This window comes from Euprymna scolopes, chromosome 46 (genome assembly GCF_053919585.1).
Source record: "Euprymna scolopes isolate OS-2025 chromosome 46, ASM5391958v1, whole genome shotgun sequence".
Lineage (NCBI taxonomy): Eukaryota > Metazoa > Mollusca > Cephalopoda > Sepiida > Sepiolidae > Euprymna > Euprymna scolopes.
The window spans coordinates 109,087,812-109,099,540 of record NC_136527.1 but is presented as its reverse complement, the minus strand read 5'-3'; the positions used below and the strand labels follow the sequence as shown (position 1 = coordinate 109,099,540).

The 11,729-nt window shown below is 38.2% G+C and overlaps 4 non-coding genes across 4 annotated transcripts; 1 reads left to right on the top strand and 3 right to left on the bottom strand.

Annotated features, from left to right (window-relative positions):
* Window positions 1-2,682: 2,682 nt before the first annotated feature.
* Window positions 2,683-2,755, bottom strand: Trnav-aac (transfer RNA valine (anticodon AAC)). The gene has a single exon. It is a non-coding gene; the product is annotated as a tRNA-Val (tRNA).
* Window positions 2,756-4,230: 1,475 nt separating this feature from the next.
* Window positions 4,231-4,303, top strand: Trnav-cac (transfer RNA valine (anticodon CAC)). Its single transcript has one exon. It is a non-coding gene; the product is annotated as a tRNA-Val (tRNA).
* A 4,090-nt stretch (window positions 4,304-8,393) lies between these two features.
* Window positions 8,394-8,466, bottom strand: Trnav-aac (transfer RNA valine (anticodon AAC)). The gene has a single exon. It is a non-coding gene; the product is annotated as a tRNA-Val (tRNA).
* A 1,870-nt stretch (window positions 8,467-10,336) lies between these two features.
* Window positions 10,337-10,409, bottom strand: Trnav-aac (transfer RNA valine (anticodon AAC)). Its single transcript has one exon. It is a non-coding gene; the product is annotated as a tRNA-Val (tRNA).
* Between the last annotated feature and the right edge of the window lie 1,320 nt (window positions 10,410-11,729).

Here is an 11,729-nt window from a genome sequence, read left to right as displayed (position 1 = left end):
AAGTCAAAAGTTTCTCCCAGCTAGTATCTTCTTTCACCATAATACCGCATTCACCCTTTCATATTGGGGGACGTCCTAGTAACTCCCAATTTTTAAAACATTTTTTATTGACGTGTAAAAACAAAAAAGATAACAATAAAATGGTAACAATAATTCATTTGTGTCGAGGGAGGGGGAAGAAAAAACAAAAGGTGATTAGTAGGACCCTCCCAACCCCGTCTAGTTGATAGACTGCCCGTTCCACTAGGTTTGTAAAAGGAACCTCGCTTCTGCGGGTCAGTCTCTAGGTGGGGATGCCCTCTAGATGGGGGTGAATGGAGAAAAGAAAATTTTTGTGGGTAAGGGATGGAGGTTAGTTTGTATTTCTTTTTCTCCAAGATGGGTAAAATTTAGAGGAAGGGGTGAAAACAAAAATTGCAGGTAAGAGGGGATGGGGATCTTGGAGGCTTCCTAATCGGGGAGGGATGGAACACACACTCAGCTAGCTGAGAGACTACTTGTTTAATTTAACTTTACAGAACTGCGCGTTCCACACCTAGGCAGGGAACACGTATTCAAATTTGGCTCCTCTTCGTACACACAGACTTGCCACATGTATCCATCTTCTGTCAAATGCCGCGCGATGCAGCCTTCTTCTATCACATCTGATCTTCACCCGTAGTTGGTGTTTCAAGAACGCGATCAGATCTTGATCAGAAAAAGACAACACCCCCCGGCAACCTTGCAGACGCGACGTCCAAATCACTATTCTCGCCACGGCCAGGATCGTAACGTAGACCATTTGTCTTTCCCGGTCCCACGGCGGCCTCACGTTGTCCACAACATTGGATACAGTAATTGGGCGAGGATGCTCAGGATCGATGCGAGCCGTCACCCCACTGACATACGACTAGTAATGGCGGAGTTCGCGGCAATCGAAGAAAGCGTGATCCGTAGTTTCCACGGCCGTTGTCCCACAACGGGGACAATCAGGCGACTCCAGAAACCCAGAACTGCATTGTATGTTGTTGAGTGGAAGTGCATTTCGGGCCAATCGCCAGGTCAGAGAGAACTCCGAATTGTTCAGATGACTCGAACCTGGCGCCCAGCTCCACGCGGAGCGGATCTCACTCTGCTGCCACCCCAAACGCGCGCATAGCGGGTCGTCCGCGGCCCCCTTCACTAGATCCCTGTGGAGTTCCCTACGGGTAGCAGTCACAAGGTCACTGGACCTTGGTAGTCGTTTTAGCGCGGCTCGGCACTCTTTCATGTAGGCAGATTCTCCCCGTGGCCTGCGACGGCTCTCGATGGAAGGGTCGAGAACGAGGTCGGGGAAGGCGGCAGTAACCACGGGGTGCCACGGTTGGTCATCCTGCATATAGTGGCTCAGGAAGGCCAGCCTCTCAGCATCTCGATGACACTTCAAGTCCGGCATTCCCAAGCCTCCCTCACACGGACGTTGAATACAGACCTGTCTGCTCACCCAGTGTCTTCCTCTGTCCCAAAGGAGCGAGGACAAGAGTTCGACAAGAGCTTTTAGGTGTTGTGCAGGCAGGGGAAGTACGGCCAGTCGGTAAAGGATGAGAGGAAAGACGTAAGTGGCGCACGCCTCAGCTCTACCCTTTAAGGAAAGTTTCCTAGGAAGCCACGAATTGACTGCAGCCTCCACCTTTGACCGTACCTCCAACCAATTCTTGTCAAGCTGGAGACCCGGTCCGAACCACACGCCGAGGATCCGGACCGGGCCATCTGTCCAGCTGAAGGGCGCAGGGAGGTTTGCGTTGCCACTCCATGCGCCCAACCGCAGTCCTACCGACTTGTTGCGGTTTATCTTGGCCCCTGTAATTCTTTCGTACTGTGTGAGTGCCTACTACACTTTGATCTTGTCCCGAAGGCCAAGTTTATTTACCTGAATGATTGTTGCTTTCACTGTGCGAACGCACGCACGCACGCACACACACACGCACGCACGCACGCACGAACACACACACACACACACACACTTTATAAGCAAATACAGTAACTTCTAAATATTGACAATAGGCGTGTGTGTGTTGTGTGTGTGTGTGTATGTGTGTGTGTGTGTGCGTAAGAGATAGTGTTTGTATGTGTCTATATATGAAAGATAGTGAGATAAACATAGATAGAAAAAGAGAGAGAGGGACAAAATATGATGCCAATTTTTTTTTTCATTTTTAATGTCATTGTTTTTGTATGTGTGTGTGTGTGTGTGTGTGTGTGTGTGCGTATGTGTGCGCGCTTGTATGTGTTTATGTGTGTGTGCGTATGTGAGCGCGCTTGTATGTTGTGTTTACGTATGTGTGCGTATGCACGCGCGCTTGTATGTTGTGTTTACGTATGTGTGCGTATGTGCGCGCGCTTGTATGTTGTGTTTACGTGTGTGGGCGTATGTGCGCGCGCTTGTATGTTGTGTTTACGTGTGTGTGCGTATGTGCGCGCGCTTGTATGTTGTGTTTACGTGTATGTGTGCGTATGTGAGCGCGCTTGTATGTTGTGTTTACGTGTGTGTGCGTATGTGCGCGCACTTGTATGTTTTTGCGTAGGAAACAGGCTTTGCACAAGAGTAAATAAATATAAATAGATAGACAGATAGACAGATGGATTGATAGGCAGAGAGATTAACAGTAATTAAACTAAATTCTAAAACGAAATTACACAAAATAAAAATGAGAAAGAAAAAGTAGGTTCCGGCGAGTTTCGAACTCGCGACCTTCTGCGTGTTAAGCAGACGTGATAACCACTACACCACGGAACCGAACGAATGTTGTGCGGAACGATAATACTAAATAAAACTATTTGATTTATTGTTGCATACAAATATCATTGTGTTATCCGCCATGACTATAACAAGGAAGTGCTCAATATCAATAATCGATTATATGTAAATCCACTAACGTTTCAAGAACGTACACATGACCACCAATAAGTATCGTCCATGGGGTGCTTGTTTAGAATTATACTTATTAAAAAAAATATACAATTTGTATCTTTATGATGTATATACTCGTCAGAGAACGACGATGTCATATTCTAAAAATCGCGTAAATTAATCAAGGGGTCTTTTTTTTTTTAACTAAGAAAATAAAATGTTGGTATTTTTTTTACGACCTGCCACAACGTAGTATAAACACCCCAACCACCCGTGTTAGGAACAGCTGTCGGAATACCCCCCCCCCCCAAAAAAAACTCTCCATGTTAAAAACGGGTTTCGATGTTGGGGGTGTTTATTCCGAAAGCCGTTCTTAACATGGGAAGGTTGGGGTGTTTATGATACGCTGGCTGGGGCACGTCGTAAAAATTTACCCAACTTTTATTAGCGGGACCTGTGGAAATTCCACAGCGGCATCTTTCATATGTAATATATCGCTGCCTGCTTCTGCTTGGCATTCTGTGGATGTTTGGCGTGAATGGAGACCCCGCAATATTATTGTAGTGACCCTTTTGTTAAAACTGTAAAACCGATATTTTCATAGGAGTCTGTGACATTTTCATTGTATGGACACCGGCGCAAGCGAAAACCCCACGATATCATTATACCATTTTTAAACAAAACAGATACTACCCTTGGATCCTAGCCAGAAGACCAAGAAGGAATATTTCAATTTCACGTACGGCCCCAAAGTGACAATTAAATTAATTTAATTATTTTTTTTTTACATTGAGTCTTCGTTGATCGGGAGATCCTATTTATCAAAAAGGAGGAGAGAGGGTGATAACATACTACGGACATTTAATTATTAGTATACAGATATGCTGTATTATCACCTTATCTCCCCCTTGTTAATAAATAGGATCTCCCGATTGGATGATTTAGAATCTACAAAACGTGACACACGTACGTACGTATGTTAAAGGGACTACGGTATGAATATATAGATGATTAAACGATTTATGACTTTTTGTCGGCCATGTTTTTGTCCCGGCATAAATAATGGGAGGACAACTGAATTGGAACTACCGAGATCAAATTAATACATTTAGATTTCGACTCGCTTAAAATCGTATATTTTTATTTTCTTAGTTAAAAAAGAAAACTATTTGATAAATTTATGTGATTTTTGGAATATGACATCCTTGTTCCGTGCCGAACACACACACACACACACACACACACACACACACACACACACACACACACACACACACACACACACACATTCATTCGTTGTTATACATAACTGTTTAAAGCAGTAATAAACTAATCAGATAACTCAATTTATATAGTCGCTTGGTTTCGTGGTGTAGTGGTTATCACGTCTGCTTCACACGCAGAAGGTCGCGAGTTCGAAACTCGCCGAAACCTAGTATTGTTTTGTTTCTTTCGCATCTTTAACTTACAAAGAAGTCTTGTTGAAGACTAAATGGGACTAAATCAACGCTTGTTTCTATATGTTTCTTGATAACAAAATACATCCTGAATTATATTTTTTGTTCTGGGGTTGACTTACGGTTGGGAAATATTTTGGTTGTTCTAATAAGCTGTAATTTATTATAATTTACTGTGCAAGAAGTGTTCTCTCTCTCTCTCTCTCTCTCTCTCTCTCTCTCTCTATATATATATATATATATATATATATATATAAAGTTGAATGTGTGAGTGTGTGTGTCTGGTGACAAATAGGATCCTATATGGTTGACTATTTTAAAAAACTGATTACATATAATGATAGAAGATGTATCGAGACACAGGAATGGGAATGTTTGATCTGTTCATTAAAATTATGGGGTCTGCGTTCGCGCCTGGTCCACAAAGTATGAAAATAAAAAATTTAAAAATAAAAAAAAACATCTACAAGTGTTTATGATATAGATGTACACAAGAATACTTTGATAAGTATGTTTTAACTTAAATAGGGATGGTATAATAAAATTGTGGGGTCTGCGTTCGCGCCTGGCTTCCATAGAATGGAAATAGGCACAAACTGTAATAAAGACTTTTCATATCTATCTGCGTAAGTATACTTTGATAATTATGTTTCAGTTTGAAGAAATATGGTATAATAAAATTATGGGGTGTCCGTTCGCACCTGACCTCCATAGAATGGAAATATGTCACAAAGTTTTACAAGTTTTTTTTTAATATAGATCCACAGAATATTGTGATAAGTGTTTCAATGTGAACAGGTATGGTATAATAAATTATGGGGTTTATCTATTTTATTTTTACTTTCATCATATTTTGCTTTGGTGTTGATACCCCAAAATTCGAAGTTATCTCCTTACAACCCTTCCTTTTCATAACCTATCATACTTTCATAAATCAGAGTCCATTTTCTGTAGGCTGTTTTTGAACCCCGTCAACGACGGGTACATTTGCTAGTATATGCATATATATACATATATATGCATATGTATACATATATACATACATATATATACATATATGAATACATATATATGCATATATACATACATATATATACATATATATACATATCTATACACATATATATCTATAGATATATATATATCTATATATATATACACATACATATATATATACATATATATATACGTACACACACACACACACATATATATATATATATATATATATACATATGTGTGTGTATATAACTTTCTAGCACGATAGAGAGAGCCCACCTTCTTTTCAACAACCTTAGCAGTAATCTCGATGTATCTATTCCAACTCATGTTTCCTGTGAACGTTAAGCCAAGAATCTTGAACGAAGTGCTCTCAGGTAAAGTATCTCTAGCCATAGTTATTGGCGGCCGGTAAGGTTTCATGTAATTATTACAAGAAACGAGCTTTGTCTTGGCAGTGTTGAACATTACAATCCATTTTTAACCCCATTCCACTACAGACTGAAGGTCTTCCTCTAGTGTTTCGACCATTACCTTAGATATGTGCTCATTAGTTTTATCCACGTGCCTGCTATAGAGGATGGTGTCCTCTGCAAATATACCCATCTCAGAGACATTTTCATCAGGTAAATCATTTATGAATATCAGAAATAACGAAGGTCCAAGAATCGATCCCTGTGGCACACCTGCATTTATATAAAATATTTTGGACATACGCCCATCGAGGACAACCTGGATTCTTCTCTCATTTAAGAAGGATTTAATTATGTAAAGCATTCGTCCAGTAATACCATAGGATTTTATTTTCATGAGAAGAGCATCGTGCCATACCCTATCAAAAACCTTAGATATATCTAGGACTACTGCCCTCCCCTCCCCTCCCCTGTTTTATCCAGTGCTTGGAATAAACGTTCAGAGATTACAGTTAGAATATCTGCAGTAGAACAGGCTTGCCTAAATCCATATTGATGGTCTGACAGAAGTTTAGCAGCTGTAAGGTGGTGGGCTAGAGCTTCATTAATTAAGGACTCAAATATTTTGGCGAAAAGGGGGAGGGGGCTAATTGGGCGATAATTTACTGGATCAGTTCTTTGGCCAGAGTCTTTTTTAAGAAGTTATAACTCGGAGTGGTAGTACCTGTTAGGGTTCCAACTATGGGTTAAATAGAAACCGACTTGAAAACAACAAATATATTCTATCAAAACAATTTCTTCAAAATCTTTGGATTCGGCATTAAATAACCTGAAAAGGGTTGATATGCCGTAAAACAAAAACAACCAACCAAAATCCTTTCATCTGAGTTTTTCGATTATCGATTACCGATACTTATCGAAAGCATTCCGGTACAAATACAAAACCTATCGAAAAACACTGCCAGGCATATAAAGTACATTTGTGTGAAGTTTCAAAAAATCTGCTCAGCTGTTTAGGAGTCCATATGGAACGAACCTACACACACAGACACACACACAGGATTGTTTTGATTTACCCCCTTCCTCCACACCTCCAAACACCCGAGCAATGCCGGGTTACTTCACTAGTCTTCTATATATATATAAAAGGCAAAATGTGTGTTTGTGTGCGTTTGTGTTTGTGTGTGTGTGTGTATGTGTGTGTGTTTGTATGTCTCGCAAAAACTTCCGATATCGTGATTGTTACCCTAGATTTAGTTGTGTAAATAAAATTAGAATAAGTAGACTATGATATCTTACTATATCTCAAAGAATCACGGAGAGGCTCATCTACCTACATATGAACATTGTTAAATATTGAGGAAGTTAATCAAATTTAAAATCCGTCAGCTTCTTTTGGGACACTATGTATATATATATATATATATATATATATATATATATATATATATATATATATATATATATATATATATATATATATATAGTTAGAGTGGATGAAACGCGGAATATTCAGTGTAGCTTAATCGCCATATATATTTTATAATTAACTAACTAGCTCTACCTACGTATTGAGCACCTTTGAAGTAAATACTTAAAGTTTACGCATAAATTTATACTTTCGTTTATTAATTTTATGTGAGTAAATGAAGTAGTTATATATATATATATATATATATATATATATATACATACATATATATATATATATAATTTGGAACACCATGTACACACACACACACAGACACACACAGACACACACACACACACACACACACACACACATATATATATATATATATATATATATATATATATATATATATATATATATATATAAATTTCCTTGGATTTCCTTGGATTTTACTTGTGCAAATGGAAATTCAATTAACTTTCTTGAAGTTACATATTTGGATTTTACCGTCACTGGATTTTTTATCTTCCACCAGACTATCCATTCATGTGTAATCACCTTTGTCTTCACCATATTCCCTCTGCTTCACATTTTTGTTATCAAGTAAGATCTTTAACTTACTTGTTGTTTCATCAAATACTTTTGCATGCAAAATACGATCCCGCATTTTGCTAATTCCTACCCTCTGATGAGAAGGAAAGTATTTCTTCGAAACTCCGCGGATTAAGGACTATCCACTTATGCAGTGTTTCATTTTCAGATTAAATATGTTTTTTTACTCATTTCAAAGTGTTTTTAACATGTTTTATGAACTGTTTGCTCGTATATATATATATATATATATATATATATATATATATATATATATATACATATATATAAATATATATATATATATACATATATACATATATATACATACATATATATATATACATATATATGCATACATATATACATATATATATATACATACATACATATATATACATACATACATATATACACATACATACATATATATACATACATACATATATATACATACATACATATATATACATATATACATATACATACACATGGGTATACATATGTGTATATATACATACATATATATATATACATACATATATATATATATAAGATAGATAGATAGATATATAGAGAGAACGCAAACAGTAATTATGCTAAATTCTAAAACTAAACTATACAAAAGAAAATGAAAAAAAAAAAATTCAAGGTTCCGGCGAGTTTCGAACTCGCGACCTTCTGCGTGTTAAGCAGACGTGATAACCACTACACCACGGAACCAACGATATACGAAGAAGATTAAAATAATAAACCTATTGGATTTATCGATGCATTGATTGTTAATTTTGTTTCATATGATGCCAGTTTAGTTTGTTGTCATTTTTAATGTCATTGTTCTTGTATGTGTGTTTGTGCGTATGTGCGTATGCGCCCACTTGCAGTTGTTTACGTGTGTGTGTGTGTGTGAGTAAGAATTGGATTTGCGTGTGTGTGTGTATGCACAAAGATAATGAGATAAATAAATATAAATATGGATAGATAGAGTTTTTTTATACATGGCCCAACGTATCAAGGCCTAGAAGCCACTCGGGGATAAGGGTTATTGTGTGTACAGTAATAGTATCGTAGTAATAGTATTGGAAATTTGATAAAGTGTCTTACTTAAGGGGGCGGTTCATCAGGAATTTGTTTGTGTTGGACTTGAAGACATCCATGTTGAAGTAAGGCGGGAAACAGGCAAACGGAAGAGAGTTCCACAGGCGTGCACTTCTAAGAAATAATCTCTGTTCATGGAATCTACGTTTTGATTTAGGCACAGATATAGAGTTAGGAAAATTATTGACAGTGGTTTCAGCTAGACGGGTGTTTTTCGTGAAAGATTGGCGAGGGGGCACCAGAGATTGGAGCTCAGACTGGCACTTGCCATGGAAATAAAAAACAAAGATAGGCTCGCAACGTCTCGTCTGTGTGAGAGAGAGAGAGAGAGAGAGTCTGGAGGGAAGAGAAAAGGGCATCCCCCACTAAGCCACGAAGTCTATTTTGTACTTTGTCAAGGCAGGATAGGCTGTTTTTAGCAGCTCCTGCCCAGATGTGGCAGCAGTACTCCATCCTTGGACGTACTTGGCTTTTATATAGATAGAGAATTGCATCATTAGTGAGATATCTTCTGGAGCGGTAGAAAGATCCCACCATTTTACCAGCGACCTTGTCCACAAACTTGATGTATGTGTTCCATTTCAGATCAGGAGTGAAGGTCAAACCCAGAAGCTTATAAAAAAATGGGGCCTCCCCTAGAGAGCCATCCATTTCGATTGATGCCCAATTGGGATCAGAGCGTTTATGATGTAAAGATAGGAGCTTGGTTTTAGATGCATTAAAGGTGACTAGCCACCTCTTCCCCCACTGTACCAAGCTGTCACGATCTGAGGAGAGAGAATCAGAGACAGAGAGAACTTTGTCATTTACGTCCTTTGATGTGTTGCCATAGATAGTCGTGTCATCAGCATAGATGTCAACGAATGATTTAAGTATGTATTTTGGGAGATCATTAATGTAGATCAGGAAGAGAGTTGGGCCCAGGATGGACCGCTGAGGGACTCCAACATTAATACTGTGGGTCTCTGATTTTTGCCCATCAACCACTACTCTTACAAGCCTATCAGAGAGAAATGATTTAAAGTATTGAGAAAACATTTCCAGTTATACCGTAGCTGGAAATCTTGTGAAGTAGGCCTTTATGCCATACCTTATCGAAGGCCTTTGATATGTCAAGAGCAATTGCCCTAGAAATGAAGCCTTTGTCGAGAGATTCGCTAATCCTATGCGATATAACTGTTAGCACACCTGCTGTAGATCTAGCAGAGCGGGAACCATATTGCGTGTCACTAAAAAGGTTATTCCTGCTGAGGTGGTTGACTATTTATCTATTTAATATGGATTCCAGCAGCTTACGCAGATAGATAGATACATAGATACATAGATAGATAGATAGGTAGATACATATATATATATATATATATATATATATATATATATGAGAGAGAGAGAGAGAGAGAGAGAGAGAGAGAGAGAGAGCAAAAAGAGACTAAGAGTAATTAAAATTAATTCTAAAACGAAATTACACAAAATATCTATGAAAAATAAAAAATCAAGGTTCCGGCGAGTTTCGAACTCGCGACCTTCTGCGTGTTAAGCAGACGTGATAACCACTACACCACGGAACCGAAATAACTTCACGTCGAAAGATAATACTAATAAAACCATTGGATTTATTCTTGCATGAAAATAATATTGATGTTATCCGCCATGATTATAACGAGGAAGTGCTCAATATCGATAATCGATTATATGTAAACCTATTAACATTTCAAGAACGTACACAAGAGCGCTACTAATTAGCATCCATTGAGTGCTTGTTTAGAATCACACTCATTAAAAAAATATACAAAATGTATATTTATTGTATTTATTTGCTCTCTCCCGCCAAAGCAAATTAGTCACAAGGCCGTTTTTAATGTGGGAGAAAACCAGCCCCCCTAAAAGTAGGGTAAAAAGGGGGCACTCTGGTTGTGACCAAAAATAATAATTGTCCCAGTATAGGGGGGGGGTTCCCCTCCATTGACTTGTACAAATTATCTTAAGTGCAGCATCTGAAGAACAGATACTACACTTTGAGATATTAAATTTTTTATTCACAGGATAAAAAAAAAAAAAAAAAAATACAATTGGGAAAATGAACAAACCCGGCCCGAAGCCAAGAACAGCAGAAAAAAAAAGGCAAGCGTTTATGATGTACATATTTGTCAGAGAACGAAGATGTCATATTCTAAAAATCGCGTAAATTAATCAAGTGGTCTTTTTTTGTAACTAACAAAATCAAATTTTGGTATTTTTTACGACCTGCCTCAGCGACCAGCGTAGTATAAACACCTCCAACCACAGCGTGTTAACAACGGCTGTCGGAATACACCCCCCACAACCTCCTCATGTTAAGAACGGCTTTCGAGGTTGGGTGGTGTTTGTTCTGAAAGCCATTCTTAACATGAGGAGGTTGGGGTGTAAATAATACGCTGGGGAACTTTTTGTAAAAATTTACCAAAATTTTACTAGCGGGATCAGTGGAAATTCCACAACGGCATTTTTCATATGCAATACATTGTTGCTTTGGTATTCTGTGGACGTTTGGCGTGAATGGAGACCCCGCGATATTATTGTAGTAACCCTTTTTTTTCTTTTTTTACATGGAGGTCACCACTTATCAAGGCCCGAAAGCCACTCGGGGATAAAGGTTTAGTTAAAACTGTAAAAGTATTTATCTAAGTAATCTGGTTAATGTAGTGTCAGAATGTATTTGATTATTACGGTTTATCTCCAATATTCTTATAGGAGTCCGTGACATATTTCCATTGTATGGATGCGCGGCGCAAACAGAAACCCCACGATATCATTATACTTATGGCGGTTACTATAGATTTTAACGACGTTTGAAGAAGGGTCACCATTTCGGTCGGTCCCCTTTTTTGGGGGCACGTCCAAAATTAGAG